Source organism: Ursus maritimus, unplaced genomic scaffold (assembly GCF_017311325.1).
Source record: "Ursus maritimus isolate PB19 unplaced genomic scaffold, ASM1731132v1 scaffold_36, whole genome shotgun sequence".
NCBI lineage: Eukaryota > Metazoa > Chordata > Mammalia > Carnivora > Ursidae > Ursus > Ursus maritimus.
The window spans coordinates 21,433,871-21,454,643 of NW_024426230.1; the positions used below are offsets into that span (position 1 = coordinate 21,433,871).

General features: G+C 36.6%; 1 protein-coding gene across 1 annotated transcript in view; it reads right to left on the bottom strand.

Moving 5' to 3' along the window:
* MDGA2 (MAM domain containing glycosylphosphatidylinositol anchor 2) overlaps positions 1–20,773 on the bottom strand; it is a 364,476-nt gene that overhangs the window by 342,878 nt on the left and 825 nt on the right. The gene's annotated exons all lie outside the window — the stretch shown is intronic.

A 20,773-nucleotide genomic window follows, 5' to 3' on the forward strand; every position in this document is an offset into this window, starting at 1 on the left:
TTGACAAGGTGTGGATCTAGGATTGGAACCTAGTAGCTTGGCTCACTGTGTGTGTCCTCGTAAGGATGACACCTTGTTGACCTTAAGTGTCCAGATTAGTGGCACATAACTGATGCCCAATACACGGTGGCTGAACAAATGCTTGTGCCAAAATTACTGTAACAGTAAATAACTAAAAGCAAAGTTGGGGGGGAACCTGAGTAGCTCAGTCAGTTAAGCATCTGCCTTCGGCTCAGGTCATGATCTCAGGGTCCTGGGATCGAGCCCTATGTTGGGTTCCCCACTCAGCAGGGAGTCTGCTTCTCCCTCTCCCTCTGCCCCTACCCTTCACTCATTCTCGCACTCTCTCTCTCAAATAAATAAATAAAATCTTAAAAAAAAAAAAAAACGCTAAGAGAAATCTTTGAAATACTGGAAAACAACTTTTCTTTCTAGTTCTGGTGTGTTAAATATCTGAAAAGAGTTCTCAGTGGTCATGCGTGATCTGAAGCTGAAGCTTTGCCGAGATATTCTTAATATATACCCATACCTATTTTAAAAAGGTGTAAGCAAACAGACTCAATCATGGATACTGCCTAGGCACTGTGTAGTTACAGAGATCCACATACTTCTTACGTAACTATAATGACGTAAAGGCATTTTATTAATCTAGTATCTGAGAATAGTTCCCCCAAGATGATCACTCTTTTTGAAAACACATTTATAATTGTTCAAGGGAAGGTGAAACTGGAAGGACCAGAGGGAGATCCTATTAGGCTCCAGAGGATGGTGATGTTATTTTTCATGATAGAGGACTTGGTGGCACATGGGAGAGACACTATTATACTGTTCCTAAAAGGAAGAAGGAGAGAGAGGAATGCAGAGAAGGCACCAGGAAGATTCAGAACGTCTAGATGCCCGGAGGGGGCACGAGAAACTAAGATCAGTAATTCCACCGGGTCCAGGTAAGGCTGTTTGTATTGCTGGATGCAAATCAGCCTCCATCACCTCTGGACAAGTTTCAACAAAGTCTACTGTGCTCGTGGAGTGCGGGTGATTGCAGAGTGTTGCATGAAATCAACCGGCCACACTTCCTAATTAGGCAAAACGGGTTTGCACGGTGACAGAGGCAGAAACGGAGAAGCCCAGTAGGCAGAGGGCTTTATAAACCAAAGCGGTTTTCAGAAATCCTGAGGGAGAGCTTTGCACTTGGGGAGAGTATGAAAATGGCACGACTTTGTTGAAGCATATGTCTTGTTTTGAATCAGGAGCGATGTCTTGGACTTGGACCAAAGACCTGTAATTTTTTAAGTGTCCATAAGAAATTAAGATATATAACCACAGATAAGAACCACGCTGTGGCTTTAGGGCTGTGAGAAAGAAGTTTCTGCAATACTTCCTGAGGACACACTCTGGATGCAAAGGAGCAAATAAATATATTTTGGACTTTTAAGCAAGGTTACAGAGAGGGTGAATTCTGAGAGGTTCCAACAGGAAAAATTAGAGTTGGCACAGTCTAATACATAGAAAAGTATGGGGATATTTAAAAAAAAGAGAGAGGTTTAGAAATGAGTAAACATACATGACTAACATTTTCAAAGGACTGTACAATCTTTATTGAAAAGCTTACTAATTAATAGCTTTTTATGCATATTGAGTGTGGTTATTCCATCTCATTTTTTCTATGTTATAGTCAGAATTACCAATTATGGTGATTCATTCCTGTTTTAGCACACTTCATGCTTACCTTGCAAGAAGAAATTGTATAGAAGACAAAGCTAAATGGTTATGAGTGCAGAGTGAGAAAATTCAGTAGCAACAACTGATTAAAATTGACCTTCATTAGAAAGTTATACAGAGGGGCACCTCGGTGGCTCAGTCGGTTAAGCATCTGCCTCGGGCTCAGGTCATGATCCCAGGGTCTTGGGATGGAGCCCCACATCGGGCTCCCTGCTTAGTGGGGAGCCTGCTTCTCCCTCTCCAGCTCCCCTGCTTGTGCTCTCTCACTATCTTTGTCACTCTCTCTCGCAAATAAATAAAATCTTTAAAAAAAAAAAAAAAGAAAGAAAGAAAGTTATACAGAAGACGCGTGGTGTGTGTCTACATGGCCTTCAAATAAAACAAAACACAAACTCAATGGGGAAGGAAGTCATGAAACAGAAAAATAAAACAACTGAAGTATATCTTCTCATGTACTCGTTGACACACCATGGAATAACGTTACTTCATTTCACATAGGTTTTACGTTCTCTTCCAAACTGCTCTGAATACTATATTTGTGTTCTTCCAATTATACTCTCTCATTCTTCTGTCTAATTTCTATTAGTTGCAACACCCTGTCCATATTTCGTATCGTTCTATAAGGAGTAGAACGAGCTTACTGACAATGGTTCAAACAGCTCAGGCCCACATTGTTTTGCAGAGTTTGTGAAAAATAACACGTTAACGAGGAAAACTTTCCAGTTTCTTTACCACCTCCCTTATGTGATTCCAAGACAATTTCATTGTGATACCACGGGCACACAGTTAAAAGATTTCATTTCGAATTCCTACTACGCCACCAATATACTGTGAAGACTTAAATAAGCTATTTAAAATAGGAGTGACCCAAGTCACAAGGATTAAAAAAAAAAAAAAGCAGCAGCTTCTGTCTTAATGCTTTCTCTCTTCATTGTTCACATTTCTACCAAGCTTCTTTTTCACATTATAAAGTGCATATATATCCTTATTTGGCAATTCTACCACACTCGTCATTGTCCACACAATGATATACAAACTATTTACCTTGGGATTCCAGGACACTGCCTAAATACTCAGAGAACATTTGCCCTGTAACTGAAATCAGTCTCTCCTGCCAACGAACTAGAATCATGGTCTCCTAAGAATATCATACATAAGTCCGTACCCACACCTAACCAGTGCCACTCTCCGAGAAATATTCTCCCTCTCTCATCTTGACTGGTCTGAGTCTACTCTTTCTTTATAGCTTCAAGCCATTCCTCCAATCATGACAATCTTTAGAGACTATTTCTTCCCCTGAACTTGTATAATACACTTTTATATTTATGATTTTACATCTATTCTTACTTCCAAAGGGGGCTATAACTTATTAATGGGCAGATAATGTGCTTTATATATTTTAAATATCCCCGAGCCAATGAGGTGCTCAGAAAATGTTTACTGAAAGCTCATATAATTTTTCAGACCAGTTCTTAGAAAAGGAAAGTAAATATTTGTGTATTAGAGGTTTTATTTTTTCTCTTCTAGGCCCCAGCACACACTCAAAATCTTCACTCCAGATGTGATTTTGTTTAGTTTAAAGCATCTTTTCAATAAAAAGGAAATTCAGAATCAAAGAATCTAGAAATTTTTATGGTAATTAAGGATGTTTTAGTTCAATCTATTCATCTAGAAAGAAAAAAGGAAAAAACAACAACAACAAAAAAAACCCTGAGACCCAGAAACGTTGTCTCTTTATTGAAGTCATAATGTAGCAAGTCTCAGGGATAGCATAAGAAGAAATAGAGCCATGATTCCTCCATCTTAACTCGGTATTTCAGCTACTGCAGCAAGTATCTTAACTCTGCTGCGTGCTCTGGATCACACACTCTCTGAGGATATGAACTGTGTTGGTTTTGTTTTAACACTCTGTTCTCAACACTGAGTCACACAGAATCTGCCACACAGAAGTCATTTGAGAATTGTTTGTTGAATGAATACTGAATGGTTCACTATATACAACATCATATGAAGCAGAATTTCACTCCCACAGAAGGCACTATTCAAAAGGATTGTTTTCTAGATGTCAGCTTCTCATTGAAAACATTGCTCCGTGCTCACAGAGAGAAAAAAAAACAAGAAATAGTAAATTTCCAACTCAGAGTTTTCCAACTACAGCATTCTGTGCACTCAGTGAACTGCTGTTAAGAAACTAGTCATTTCTCTTTTTTCCCTGTAGAAATATGGACACATGCCATCATTTCTTTGCCTGAATCTTTGCTTTGAGGAAATTTATAGGCTATTTCTAAGAATGCAGAGGTCATAAAAGAGAGTCCGCAAGTGTAGGAAGGATGAATTCAGATACACATTCTGAAAGAATTAAGATCAAGTGATTTGACTCCACCTCCAGGTGCCCTTAAGTGACTAATCTATCCTTCTGCAAACACCTGTTTCCTATACCCTACCAGAAGTTTGCCACGGAGCTGGTCGTTTGGACAGGACTCCATTAAATAAGGACATAAGGTGATCCCTCCTTTCCGAGAGTTTACAAGACCTTTAGAAAAACAAAATTTATAGGCATAGGTCATTATGTAATACCTGTCAACATACACAATAACTATTAATATAGGTATAGACTGCCTTATATACAACTCCAGTGTCTTCTACATGATTCTGAAGTACACAAAGCTTTCAATAAGGAACGTTTTCTGTAAGCCATTTGAAAGCAAATCTGACACGACCTCAGCTCTTTTGATGACAAACGCTGCCTTCAAATGATTTAAGGCTATTTATAAAGTTCATTTATCCCCCCTCATGATTGACATGACTCAGGATATAGAAAGCACTACAGAATATTAATGTTTTTCATCATGAAGTGCTCCATGTCTCACTGGTAATATTGCAAAAAAATACTGTATGTTCTCAATAAACTTCCTAAAATCTGAAAAACTCTGGGTCTTAAAATGGCCTCAAGGCTTCACAAAATGTGTTGTGGACGTGTGAAATAAAGAGGCAAGTAATCACACTACATTTTTGAGGCATAAATTTTTTTTAAAAGTTATAATTCCCGGGAGAGGAGATGAAGAAAGACTCAAGCAGTCACCAAGGAACCTTGAAGGAGACACAACGGAGGAGCTGAGAAAGTGGTGGAAGACACGACAGGACAGTGTGCAGGCAGCAGTAAGCCCAGGCTCTTAAGGCAGCAGGAGAGGGCCAGGCCAGCGAGAGTATGGGGGGCAGGAGGAAGACGGGAGGTGGGGTGAGGAAAACATTGATTTGGGAGGTGAGGGATTAAATCTCAACAAAAGAGAAAAAACAAGCACAGGGAATTGGATTTTCATTAGTAAAAAAGTACACAACGAATGTGGAATTTTTAGTGACAAGTACTAAGATGAGCCCTGAATTTAAAAGACTGACCTGGCAATGATATGCAGAATAAATTCCAGGAGAGTGCTATTACTGTAGGAGAGGCTGGCTGGGAGGCTTTTTGCAGGAACCAGGTGTGAGGTGACAAGAACGCGGAAGAACGGAGTGGATGGTGGGCTTACAAAATGGCATTCATCTCTAATTTAGCTCATTCTGAAAATCAGAAAGGATTTCTAAAGGCCTCTCTTTACATGTTCACTCCACATTTTGAATATAACTCTTCAGGGATGGATACCTGAAAATGTGTGAAAATGAACAAACCCCTCAGTTACTTTATTCACAGCCATCGGGTGTCCCAAATCTACGTCATAGTTGTTATCTCATGACACATGGATTTTTTTTTTTAAAGATTTTATTTATTTATTTGACAAAAGAGAGACAGCCAGTGAGAGAGGGAACACAAGCAGGGGGAGTGGGAGAGGAAGAAGCAGGCTCCCAGCAGAGGAGCCTGATGTGGGGCTCGATCCCAGGACTCTGGGATCACGCCCTGAGCCAAAGGCAGACGCTTAACGACTGTGCCACCCAGGAGCCCCGACACATGGATTTTTATATTCCAAGCCTGAAAACAGTCTCAAATGGCCATGAACAAAAAATTTTAAAAACAAAGACAACAGCAAAAAACACTGCACTGTTGTCGATTGGAGTTTAGATGTTTTCACTTCACTTTCAACCCAAGAACTAGAAAGTAGGCTACTTTTAGATACTTCAGTATTTAGTATTTGGTCATACAAATACAGTTTAGATGCTAAAAAATGTTAATTTTTTTCTCTTTCTATTAAAAGAACAGAGCTAGGATTTTGAAAATATAAAGTACCAAGACAAGGCCAGATGTCTTCTCTAATATCCTCGGCCAGACTGACAAGAACCATTTCCTTCAGTTGTCAAGGGGAAAAAATAATAAAATAAACTCTTGCCGAAAGTTGGAGGTAGAAATCATTATAATTTTGAAGAGCTTCTTATCTTGTGTAAATCTAATGGCTTTCTTTACTCTCTGTAAGAATCTATCCTTATAAAGCTAGTCAAAAACTGATATTTCAAATTATTTCATCTGACTCATGGTATAGACAGAACTGCAGAAACAAAGTTTACTAGGTCTTCTTGGGCCTGTTATAAATTTAAATTAGATAGTATAACATATTCTGAATACATTCAGAGGAAGTATTAGTCACATAATGGCCTGAAGTGTTAAATATATATGAGCAATAATTTACTATTCAAACTTTTTCTTTATCCTTTCAGTGAGACCCAGAATTTGCTAGATTTAAAAACATGTGAAATCAATCTAATTAAGTGTCCTCTTACATATTTTTCAGATCCAAATCATTTTGCTGACTCACTGTATTTGTACAAACTATATCAGTTCTCCTTTCTTTTTTCTTTTTTTTTTTTAATGAAATATGTATGCAATACAGAATTGACAGTAGCAGACTTTGCCTCAGGGAAAAAACTAGATTCAGACACTTCATGAACTGACTAGAAATCACAACACTGAACGCCAACTCCAATTTTCTGGCTGACTCAGCAAGAACATCTGTCTGCCATTAAACTTTGACTAAAGAATCTCACATAGCCTAATGGTTTGTTTCTTTAAGGGCCTTTTGCTTGGTTTAATCAATGGATTTGCCACTTTATCATGACATAAAAACTGTAAGTAATTTTTTATTTTTTTTTAAATATTTTATTTCTTTAAGAGAGAGAGCATGCAGAAGCAGGGGGAGGGGCATAAGGAGAGAGAGAAGCAGACTCCCCACTGAGCAGGGACCCTGATGTGAGGCTTGATTTCAGGACCCTGAGATCATGACCTGACCTGAAGTCAGATGCTTAACTGACTGAGCCACCCAGGTGCCCTGTAAGTAATTCTCAGATATGAGGGAGAACCTTTACTGAATTTGGATGCAAACTTTTTTTTTGCCTAAACAGTCATCCGCTTCTGTGAAAAACATAGTTTTAAGTTAATAAGTTTGCTCAAGAATTGTTTTTATAAAACCAAAAACCTAGATAATAAGTGTACATTGATATAGTAGTTACGTCTGTTTTCTTGACATCTTTAATATATTTAGTGTGAGTACTTTCCAATTAATGTCATATTTTGTATCACTTTTGTTTTAGTATTTTTAATATGCATACCAATTTTACTCTCCAGTTTACTTCTTAACCAAGTTCTTTTTATGTCTATTTTTTTAAAATCTCCAACTAATTATAAACTTCTTTAGGGCAAAGGCCTTGTAATTTTGTTTTATTTCTCAGCACAGTTTCTAGTAGAATGTTTTGCAATTTTGAGTCCTCAATTAACATTGCAAACTGACAGACTCTAATTGGAAATGGCCTTCTGAGACCTCCAACCCAGAAGGCTAACAGAACATTCGGGATTTTCACAATCAGGCTGGGTAAGCACAACAACCTAAAGGCGGTAGAACAGGTGCAGAGCACCTGAGAGAAAGCCGCCGGCATCTATTCTGAGTGTGCCTGTGGAATGAGGGAAGGATTCCAATAGGTCCTGCATGAAGCTCTCTTAGAAGGACACGTTCAAACAGTAGTGAAGAGATAATAACCAGCTTGATAAAGATAGCACCACAGTGATTGAAAAGCAACTCTTCCATTATGTGCTCTGAACAAGAATCCGTGACCAGGTGTGAAACAGGTGGTGTTTATGAGGCGCTAAGAAGAGCTAAGTCTTCTGCGGACCCAAGGACATGCTGTATAACCTGTTCCACTACATTGGAGGACTGTACATGAAACTCACTGTGAGAAGAGAATGAAAAATGAATTCAAGACGGGCCCTTTTCCAGAGATGAAAGAAAAAATTAGCTTGAGATTGATGTTGAAATTATTGTTTAAAAGATACTTTATGATTATACAGAAAACTCTATTGCAAACTAGGTAAGTCAGTCAAAATATGTGGTAACCAATATTTTAATACTCACTCCCTGCCAAGTAACTTCTGATAAAGGTTGTAAAAATACAAATAAGTCAGATGTGTTGCTTGCCCTTAAAGCTAAAATCCACCTGTTAGCATCCTAGAGTAATGTATCGTTATAACAAGTTAAACACCCTTTCTTTATTGATGTGCTGAGTTTCCCCAAAGGCAAACTCTGAAACAAATACTCAAGTACAAGCAGTGCCTTTGAAAGTGTTCCCACAAACACCAGTAGGTTATTGGAAAAGTGAGGGAAATAAACATAAAGAGCGCATTAAAATAAATAAAACCAAGGGCTAGACTCCACTGACTGAGCCACTCAGGACCCCCTAAACTGGCTTTCTTAAGTAAACAATAACTACTTCTTTATGCTCAGTTGTAGTAACTTTAGGCAAATAAAAATTGGATACTTTTTTTAAGGACAGAATTTGAGTGAGATATTATAAACACTGAGAATTCATCACAGAATGAAATTGGCATACTGGTGTTATATTCTTCCCCCGAGACACAGTCCTACCCCTGGCTTCACAAAAGAAGGGGAGAACAGAGAAACTAGAAAATGGATCAGCTTCAGAATGCATTAACATAGAGTTCCGAGGGGGAGAGGTCTCAGACCGGTAGTATCTCCTAGACTGGGGGTACGGATAATAAAAATAAAATCTGAGAAATCAGTAAGTTTCCTACGGTATCCATTTTGTGCATATATTCAATAAATGGATTTATTTTCTTTCACAAGTTTGATTTTGTTAAAGTGACTTACTTCTAAACCATTCAGACATACTGAAAAAAACAAACTGACCCATACATTTTTCAAGATGCTCTATAATTTCATGAATACATTGTAAAAATGGAGAATACATAGAAATAGTAAGAAAGAAGACAGCAATTAGGATAAGTATAACAAATACCCTTAAAACCTCAGTGGCTTAAAACAAAACAAAACAATTTCCTTTCACGAAAATTCCAATTCAATTGTTCCTACACTAATTGGTCTCCTGGGCAGCTGTCCTCTAAATGGTGACCCTGAAATTCAACATTCTTCCATCATGTGGCTTCAAAAACCACAAGGATTCTCAGACACTTTACTGGAGCCTCCATATGCAAAGATACATAAATCAAGACAATGTGTGAAGAATTACATGAGATGTTTCAGGCACTCGACCTGAATGTGACATATATCACTTCTTATGCCACTGACCAAAATTAGTCTCATCAGTACAAATAGATGAACCAAGACTGACAGAGTTTATCTGTGTACTAAGGAAATAAACATTGGAAGAGTCTACTACAGCTCATGATTAATAGCCTGAAATTTAGGGATGTGTTTGTAGCACATTAAAGTGGTTTGATCTTGGTGTTGCCCCCAAGGAATATGTTTAGCAATGAATTAGATGAAATATAAAAAGTAATAACATTTTTAAGTAAAACAGAAAAATACCCCCAAAATGAAATGAATAAACAGGAAATGAAATTCTACAATAAATATATTTTAAAATCTTAAAATATTTATGCACAGATGAAAATAAAATGAAATTAAACAGGAATAAATATATGATTTTGCCTTTAGCTTTACAATATGATCAGTTGGACAAATATTATTAACAGAATGTCAATTTTCAAATATCTGTTTAAAAAAGATTTGACAAGATATAGTCAAGAGAGTAAAATATTGTTTTAAATCTTTTAAGAAACCAAAGCAAACACTTTTATTAGTAAGAATTCACATTTCTTGATTATAAGGATAACACTTCCGATGTAGACTGTATGGATGAGTTCCTACTACAGTAAAACTGTGAATCGGCTTTACTAAAGTTTTTGGAGAAATACTGACAAAATTTAGCATGTTAAGAGAGGAGCGTAGAAGATGAAATGCTTGGAAAATACCTCATATAAAGGGTAATAAATTAAGTGGAAATAATGACTCTGTTAAAAAAAAAAAAAAAAAAGCTCAGTGCATCAGAATGCCTTAGTCTGAATATTCAAACTAGTCATAAGAAAGAAAGAGTAGACATGTTTGCATACTAAAAGTTATAAGAAGGGGCGCCTGGGTGGCACAGCGGTTAAGCGTCTGCCTTCAGCTCAGGGCGTGATCCCGGCGATCTGGGATCGAGCCCCACATCAGGCTCCTCCGCTAGGAGCCTGCTTCTTCCTCTCCCACTCCCCCTGCTTGTGTTCCCTCTCTCGCTGGCTGTCTCTATCTCTGTCAAATAAATAAATAAAATCTTTTAAAAAAAAATAAAAGTTATAAGAAAGCCAACACAATTTTTAAAAAAATCTACAAACAGGTGTTACAGAAAAAAATTGATGAAGTACTTTAAAAATAGCAAAATTCTTGTTAGTAAAAATACATTAACACGATCTAAGTATATGCGACTTTGGGCACAAGAAATAAGGTGTATTTAAAGGACCGTGTATATCTTTATCTGCCTGTTCATATCTAGGATTACAGTAAATCAAACCTTCTCAGCATGATATTGACATGGTCCTTGACTTGGTAGGAGTCTCTACATGCTCACCTCTTATTTTCAATGAAGGATATTTTTTACTAAGTACTTTTATTAGCGACTCTGATAATATTTGTGATGCGATTGGTCATGTGCTCCATGAGCAAATAACTCTGATAACCAAGTATTCCTCATCTGCAGCATATATAATATTGCAAAATTCTGTCTTGAAATTTATTAACAGGGGAATTATCATGACAGTAACCCGTTTTTAATAAGCATTGTAATTACCACATCAAACACTACTAAGACCTTCCAAACCCAAGGCTGATGTTTTGGGAGGAGGGGTGGTGAATAAGAAATCATGCTTAATGAGATTGACTTAAGGCATTAGTTTTCTTCCAGGGCTTGCCTTCCTACCAGAATTCCCATTTGTCATTCCAGCCCTTTTTCTAAATTTGTTACCCAGAAGCCATGTTGATGGGTCCAATAAAAATAAACCAAAACAACTCACTGTCAATAATTTTTAACTCTACAGTTTATAATTCTTCTTTCTCACACGGGTAAATTGTATTTGGGGAATAAATCAGGCACGTGTTATCCTAACTTCCCACTAATTTATCAGGCAAAAATGTAATAAATAAATCTAACAGACAAGGATTAAAAAAAAAAAATCACAGCTTGGTCTGAATGTAATGAAATGCAGCAATCTACCTAAGTGAAATTAAAGTGGGGAATATGTTTCAGAAATAAGAAGGCTTACAAAATGTTTAATGGATATTGAAAAAGATTTGTCTCATGTGTGAACAGTGTCTGCACACATGAAAACTTATTAAGCTAATGCCTCTGAATCTAATTTCTTTTTGAATTAAAAATCATCTTTAATCAAACCCTAACCTTTAAAGTTGTATGACCTCTATTACCCTGTGAGCAATATAGTCATGGCTAAGAATAAGTGAAAGAATTAGGGGAACACATTCTCAGAAAATTGTTTAAATGCCTTCAAGAATCTCAAGGTAACAAATAAATTTCAGTATGAAAACTTCAAACTTCTGTGAGCCTGCTTTCTATATATATAGATAGATAGATAGATAGATAGATAGATAGATAAATAAAATAATTTATATAATTTTTGGAGGAGGAGTGTAATAACATATATATATAAATCATGCATATATATATTATATATACATGACTATATATAATATGGTGTATATATATTTATATATACATATAAAACTTCTATAAATATAAATTATTATGCTCTTCTCCAAAAATGGATCTTGGGGCGCTCAATGAGTGGTCATTGGTTCTTAGAGAGGACAAATGAAGCAGTGTTGGTATCAGGAGCATGCTGACTCTCATCAGTAATTCTGAAGTCCTAAAATTATCATTTCTTTAGAGCTTAGCATACATGGCAGAGAATCATTCATTTGGTTTGAAAACACTGGAAGTAAGATTTCAACACAATCTGGCAGCGCATCTCTCAAATTAAGCTCTCATTCCTCCTCTAATCCTCCCCATTTGAGTCAGTATTCCCCCCACCTTCCAAATACAGTTCACATCATCCTCTTCTGTGCCTTTATTCGAAATGCTCATTCACTACGGATTACGCCTGGCCTTTCCTTCTGCCTATTTAAACTCTGTGTCAAGACTCTTAAGAATCGGTATTTTCCCTATCTTGCTGGCTAACATGTTAGCCTGTCACCGTTTCATGGATGCTCGCCAAGGACATGAGACTTCTGGGTCAGAGACAAAGGACTTTATTACTCATGTCTCCAATGGATATATGAGTCTCATGTTTTCATAGGTTCTCCTCCTCCCTCACTTTCCAGGGGGCGATCTGGGGCAGCCCAGATGAATGCTGCACATACAGTTTGTGACACAGCTAAGGAATCCTGAGCCTAGGAAACTTCGAGTCTTAAAATTTCCTGCTAGCAAATCCGCCCAATCTTTACTCCTGAGGAAGACATTACCTTTATTATCCTGGTCAGGAAACAAACTGCTGTCTGCCCTGGAGACAGACACCACCTCTAATATCAGAGGCTGTTTGCTACACAAGCATCCTTGAAAAGAGAGTTCAGAACAAAAACTGCCAAAAGACATGTAGAAATGTCATGAGGAATTTTCTCTGAAATCTCATCCTTCAAACTACAATGTAAACCCTACTTCTTTTATGGTGAGAGTCCACAGGACCCTCTCACTCCCAGTGATGTGAGAAACAAAGGCAGAATTTCCTTACTACCTACCGCCCATTGACCAGTCCTGGAAACAGGCAGAGTGACATTCCTCCAGGGACTCAACTGCCTCCATGTTAATACTTTGCTAAGGGCAAAAGGCAATCCTAGCCTGATGCCCCCACCCCCAACCAGCATCCTGTAAGTCTACTTTAATGTATAAAAATTCCCTTGGAAACTTTATCTCTAAATCCCCCAAGCATATGGCCAACTGATAGACATCTGAAGGGTCTCATGACTAACGTTTTATTAGACGGTAATAAATGACCTTTTCCCAACAATAGCTAGCACCCTCAAGGTCCTGGAAACCTTGCTTCCAAAATTCCTTAGAGACTTAAGGATCCCTAACCCCCTCCCAACTTGAGGGTATATAATAGGCCACTCCTCATGACCCCAGTGCAGCTCTTTCTGCCCACGGGTCCTGTCCCCGTGCTTTAATAAACCACCATTTTGCACCAAAGATGTCTCAAGAATTCTTTCTTGCTCGTTGGCTCCGGACTCCACCCCACCTCACCTCACCGATATCCCACAACCTCATCACGAGCACTACATTTTCTGTGCCATTTGACACATCATTCATGTTTTGTAGTATAATTTATGTTACTTATCCTATTGCCTAACATTTGTATTCCATTTAAAAAAATATATATATATACGTATATATATATATATATATATCATGTTGTCTCTTTAAGCAGTTTAAACTCAATGAAAGTACAAATCACGTGATAATTCCTTTGTAGTCTCACAGAATTTAAGGGAATTATATTTTGAATAGCCACTTAAATATTTGCTGAATGAATGAAGAGTCAAAACTTGTTAATTTTCATCCTAAACAACATGCCAATAAATGATCGGAGAGATTAAGCTGAGTTTTATCCTATCAAGTTCTGGGGTAAAATTAGTTGGAATGTGGCCCCAGTGTCTCTTGTTATTGCCTTTTACTTGTAAGATATCTTTTCGGCCAATTTTATTTGGTGTCAAATTTCAAGGAATATCAATTCTTATGAAGAATTCAAGAAAAATGTGAATAAAAACCTAGTCTTAACTTTTAGAAGACAATAATCTTCTGATACAATTTGAATGAAATCAGTTTTGACTTGTAAGGGCCTAATAACAAAGACCTCCAAGGCAAAATCTTCAAATCTATATTTTATGAATTAAAAGAAGTTAACAAATTATACATACACATAGTTTAGAAAGGCAAATAATTATACGAAACACAACCTCAAGTATTTCTAATACCCAGAGGCAATCTTTTCTAATTCATCTCCTAACCAGTCTTGGTTTTGCCTTCATATTTCTAAATGTTTAACTGCTATTTAGACTTTTTTTTTCATTTTCATATTGTCTTACTGATATTTTCCTGTTCAAGAGAAGCCTTTACAAACTATATAACCCTTTTATACTAACCCTCTCCCATCTTCCTTATATCATATTTTTGGTTAAGTCAAGTGCTATTATTGATGACTATGCGAGTATTCTTCAAAGTTGAACCTTGTAATATATTTCAATTACATTTCATTTTATACAACTTTTCCTTTGCCTTCTGTTAATAATGTATTTTGTTTCCTCAATTGTGTACGTATCTATCATCACTACCTTATTTAGCTTTTCGTGAAAAGCATAAAGTTCCTCTCTAAAGCCAGGCAACCCACCAGTTACATTTGCTTCAAGAAACCATCCTTCACGGAGCCTCTTCCAGCTTCAGTCTGTCTTGGTTGCCCTTGAGACCCGATGCCCGGTTATCATCAGGGTATCTTGCTTCATTAGCACCCCGGGATTCCTTTCCATACTCTCCTACACACAATCTCCTTTTTATTGGTATTGTTATTATATCTCTTCCTCTCTTTTGATTTAATTTCCAGTTTTGGTGCAACATATATAAAAGCAGTATCCTGAGAAAGGGAACAAGGCAGAAAAAAAATGGAAATCTTATAGGTTTAAAAATGTCTTCTTCTAAAAAAGGATCTTCTTTGATATTTGAAAAAAAAGACAAAAAACAAAAACAAAACAGTGCCTGGCTGTGTTAAAAATTCTAGTTTGGAAATAATTTTCCTTCCAAATTTCAAAAACTTTAGTTGTTTTCTAGCTTCCTGATTTCTATTGAGAAGACCTGTGCCATATTAATTCCTAATTCATTATTACATGTGACCATTTTGGGAAAAAAACAAAAAGCTCTTTGGAGAGAAACTTTTAAGATCTTCATTTTTCTCCCAGTGTTCTGAATTGCATATTGATGTGTTTTGGTGTGGATCTTGTTTATTGCATTGTACTAGACACTTAGGAATTGAAAACACATGTCCAACTGTGATGGGAAATTTTCTTAATTCTTTAAAAAGTAATTTCTTCACCTCTATTTTCTGTTTGGAATTTTTATATAAATGTTAGATCGGCTGGACGAATTCTTTCATTTTCTTCTCTTTTTTTTGTTCTATCCCTTCGGTTAAATTTTGTTTTACTCTAAGATTTCAAAGCTATCTTTCATACCTTCTGTTGATTTTTATGTTATCATTTTTAATATTCCAAGAGTTCAAGAGTGCTTTGATGTTTTCTGAAAAGTCCTTGTTTTTAGTTTTCTTGTTCTTGTTACATACATGAAATATTTTCTTTTTTTTCTGAGCATACTAATTAAAATAATCAATGAATTGTGTTTTATTTTGTATTTTGGCCCCCTGAATTATCCTTGTTTCCTGAATTCTTTATGCTATTTCTTTTTCTTGGTTTATTTCTTTTTTTATTAGAAGACGGTCTCAAATTTTGGGGTCTGTGGTATATTCCTGTTAAAGAATCAGTTATGAAAGAACATACTGGTAGTTCTGTTGATCAATACAAGGCTTTATTGTAAGTGTATTAGCTGGACAGTTATCACCAAGTCCCATACTTGTCAGCATCCATAGCCTTTCCTCTGGAGTTCATCTGTTTTCCTAGACAGGAACGCTCCAAAATACTGCCAGGAAGGCATTTTCAGAACCAAATGTGAGAAGGGACCACGCTGAATATATAAACTTTGACTTAAAGACCCTGATTTAACTACAGTATGTTGCCTCTTATTTTTGATGATTCCAGGTTTCTTAGCTCAAAGTGTCTCTAGTTCAACATCTCACATTTAAAAAAAAAAAAAAAAAACTAGTCTTCTGTAGGGATTGACTGGGAAGCTGGCAGGGAAAAGGAGGTGGTTAGGCAAAGAGTGGTATGAAATGTGGAAGGAGATCTGGGTATGTAACCCTTACATAGACTTTCAGTCATTTCTCCTGCTTTTAGACTAAATGACATTCTCAAGAAATAAGTGGTGTCTCCAATCACTGAGCTTTTTAAGGATTCTAGAGCATGGTGATGCCAGTTCTGTCCTTTAAACCGATGGCTTTGATTTAAGCTTTCTTTAGTACGTTAAGCAGTGGCCATTTCCTGATCTGATTTTTTTCCTTCAAAATTGTTTTTCCTTCATCTCCTCTCCCATTCTATCCTGTGTTTGTTATTGTTGTTGTTTTATTCCTTTACTAGTGTTTTAGCATGGATCCAGGGAGAAGACATGAAGAACGCGTAAGTCTAAAGCAGTGGGTTTATTCTACATGTTTCTGTTAAATATACAACTAATAGTTTTCAGACTCTCAGAAGTCATATCCCAGCAAAGGAAGAATTGCAATCGATTAGCTTTTAATCAGAAATATCGTATAAATGACTAGGTTAGATTTTAGGGGGAAAAAAGTATCAAAGCATTTAGCACAAATGGATTACAATTCCCCATATGAGATGCAAAAACTCTAGAAGGACCACATGCCTTCCTTTGGCCTGACATCCTCTTGTCCTCAATCTTAGTCTAATCCTATTATTTCTTTTCTTCAAAAGCACAAAATATAGTATATTGTTCCTGAGAGGAAAGGGTGAATTGACAGGATTTCTCCTTGTATTATCCTGGGTTGATAGATTGGTTAAATCTAGCATTTGTAATGAAGATAGAAATAAACAGTTTCTGAACAACAACAACAAAAGTAAATCATCGTGTGGTCATGAAATCTGCCTAGTTATAAAATCGACTTTCATTAAGAAATTATAGCTCATAGAAACCTTGGAATGCTTTTATAATTCTTAAAAACAAAACAAAAAAACCCCACAAATGATAGGTCATACAACTTAAGGAACATAGTTATATTTTTTCAAACTAGTAACAGAGGAAAGAGCATTCTTGATTGGTATAGTAAACAATGAATAAAACAACATTTTCTAGTTGCTTTATAACACCTGTATGGTCCAATTTTTCTACTACATGAAATTTTAGAAAATTTTGTGGGAAGACATTGCTAATTCAGATTAAGGAATCTTCCCAAATTCATCAAAATGTTAACAGAGTGTCACACGTATTTCAAAATACCTACCTAATAAAAACCACCTCATTCTATATTAGTAAGCATTGTAGTAAGTTCCTCTTGTGAAACTAAATTTCCTCATCAAAATAGTGATGGGCTATCACTAAATTTTATCTTAGGTAGGATTTAGCTCTAAAGTCTAGAAATTTATGATTACATTAATGAGAGATCTACATTTTCACTGTTATGAAAACTCTTCATAAAAATGGTGACCTTAAAATTAATACTTTGGGGGCACATTTTAGAGACACAGGGGACTCAAGGCTAAAGGCTAAATTCTAATATTATTTGTTAGAATTTCTGTTAAATTCAAGACATTGTTGGCCTCTGTTGTTGCAAATATAATCCTCATCTGCAGATTTTTCTGTATTTTGTATTCTATGCCCACCTTATGTGCCAAGTTCTATCAATATTGATGACAGTTCCACTCAGGGAACCAGTTATGAAAAGAAATAGAAATCTATAGTTTAGGGGATGATTCTAAAACCATAGCTCCAAACAGAAAAATTGGTGCTGTTATTTTAGTGTTTTCTAAAATAGTTAAAGCAAAAGTACCTGAAAAAAGTTGCTCGCTTGTTTATGGATTATAAAAATGAGTTATCTATTCTATCAAGGAGTCCAACATCAAATCAAAATCCAAGTACAGATGAATCTTAAGACTATAATCTAATTTTAGACAATAGAGTTGCCAAATTTAAATGCAGCATTTATATGCTAGTCATGTTCTTATTAACAATGACAGAACAAGTTTTAAGTTATAAAGATTCACATGTAGAGAACACATACTTGAGCCTAAAAAACTGTAGTCTCAATCAAGATTATGTTTGGAACCATGGATTCCTCAAACAGGACTACCTGTCTCTACTATGATGTGGTCTCATTGGTTGAAACATTTAACAATTTACTATCTGGAGGAATTCATTTATCCAAACGTTCCAGAATAGGCATAAGCACTTAAAACACATGTCTAGATCCCAATAAGAAAGTTCTTTCCTAAAAGTAAGGCATTATGTGGAAAATGTAGGTTAATGTCACATTTATTCATAGGGCCCATAATTTAATATGTTATTTTCTCAATATAATTTTAGACAGCTTTCTAATAAATCTTGGGCACAAAGAAAAGTACTGGAAATAGTACTTCACTATGATATGTATCACAGTGACATTTCACTTAAACAACATAAAATAAGATGTCTGTCAAGTCCTGGTTGTAAGAGAAAAAATCCCAAAGAAAGTCAAAGAAGGAAACAAGTTAAGTGCCTTCAGTTCTGGCTGCTTGAAAGGTGACCCACGTCTTCAAAGACTAACAGGGCTTCGGAGCACTGGAGGGAGCAGTGCTCTCTCATTTCTACCAAGTGTGCAACGCAAACTAAAACAATGAGGCACGACTGAGTCTGGACAGCAAGAGACATGAACAGATAGAAAAGGGGGGTGTAATGCAGAATAGTCCTGAAATGGCTTCGTAGTAAGAGGAGGAGAAAAAAAAAAAAATTAAGTCCTTAAAAATGTCATTTCCCCCTTTGTATATGATTTTTAACCCAGTAATAAAATTAATTATAATTATATATATGTATATAAATTATTATCAAACCTCTTGTGGTGGCAGCGAAAGTCACAATCTCTTATTCAAAACCTTTGGGGGATGTTTTTCAGAATATTTCAGATTTTCAAATGATAATACAATACATATACCATGTGTTGCATAACATACCCAGCAGGCTCTGTGGCAATTCTGTGTAATCAGACACATTACTCCCTGAGTAAAACATGATTATTCAAACAAAGTATGGTAAATAAAGAGCATAACGTCTTTTTTTTTTCCATTTGAGTAATTTTAAATCAGGAACTAGTTCACATCAGGTTTTGCTGAAAACATTTACCACCAAAGCCTAACAAAGCAAGTAGCAAATACACTCATTCAATTTTCAGAACTCTTTAGATTTTAGAATTGTGTTTAAGATATTGAAGTTGTGTTTTAAAACTTCACGACCAAGGAGCGCCTGAGTGACTCAGTCACTTAAGTGTCTGCCTCCGGCTCAGATCATGATCCTGGGGTTCTGGGATCAAGTCCCACAATCAGACACCGTGCTTAGTGGGGAGTCTACTTCTCCCTCTCCCTCTGACCCTCCCCACTGTTCCTGCTCTCTCTCTCAAATGAATAAAAAAAATCTTTAAAATTTCATGAACAAATCTATAATAACAAAAAAGCACAGATATGTATTCTAGAAAATATTATAGAAGTATGTAATTCACTTAAATTTAATTTAATTAAAAATTAAATATGAACAGCCATACTGTTTTCCAGAGTGACTGTTTATATATATTTTTAATGAAATCTTGCCATTGCAATGGCATGAATGGAACTAGAGAGTATTTTGCTCCTGGAATAAGGGAGTCAGAGAAAGACCAATACCACATGCGGAATTTAAGAAACAAAACAAAGGGGCAAAGGGAAAAAGAAAGAGGCAAACAAAAAAACAGACTCATAACTATAGAGAACAAATTAATGGTTACCAGAAGGGAGGCAGGTGGGGGGATTAAGGAATGGACTTGTGATGAGCACCGGGTGTCGTTTGGAATTGTTGAATCACTATGTCGTACACCCGAAACTAATATGACTGTTAACTACCTGGAATTTAAATTAAAAACTTTAAAAAAATTATATATGAATAAAACTAGTAAAAATGTTGCTGTTGTTGTTTTTTATGTATACATAACTGGAACTATTTGATCAGGAGAAGGGCCAGAGGCTACACTGTGGGGAGGCAGTGTGTGGATAAGGCCAACCTGCACGCCCTGAGAGTGGCACGTGGGATGCAGGTGCCTGAGTTATGCCAGGGGATGCCTAAGGGGCTAGAAGATGCTAGAAGAATGAGACAGGACTTCTCTCTCATCCTTTCCAGGAAGGGAACAAACATCCGAGTACAAGAACAAGTCACAAATGCTGCCCTGAAGAAGAGGAAACTTACCCAGAGCAGCCCCAGGCAGGCGGTCCCCAGTAGAAAGGAAGTTACTAACAATAAATTAGAACCAGAAGCCCCGCCGCGAGCAAGAGATAACCAGCCTTTCTGCTTCTATAAATAGGCTTCCCGCCTAAAGCAATCCCTCCACACCCAGTTTAAACCCACCTACCTGCAGTCTGCACAGCGCCTGTAACCTGACCCCCTGCACTCCTTTATAAAAACCATCTAACCCCCACCCTGGTGGGGGTAGAATTAGGAGCCGCGAGCTCCACGGGGTCCACCTGCATAAAATAAACCCGATTTCTCCTACTTCTCTGAGGTCACTTGGCGTCTCGCAGGTCTGATTTTTATTTTTCTGCAACATTTCCACCCACTTCCCAGTTACCTGAATAACTGAATGAGACTGTGAAACAAATTGCAACAAATTGCAATAAATAGATCCTGTAAGATTCCAGTTCCCTTCCTAACTATGCAACACTTGTCCCACGTTGCAAAACAAAGGAAAGAGATACAATGAAAGGTAGGTAGGAAAAAAGGAACTCCTCACTTGTTACTTACATCTGAATTACTTTGAGGAGAGAAAAAAAAATTTTATTCTAACCTGAGCGAGTTAAAAAAAAAAAAAGCAAGTTATCATAAAAAGACAGCTGAATGATGGATTAAACCTGTGCAAAAGAGAGAACTGAATGTAGGCGCTTGATTTGTTTTGGTGGGTAAGAAG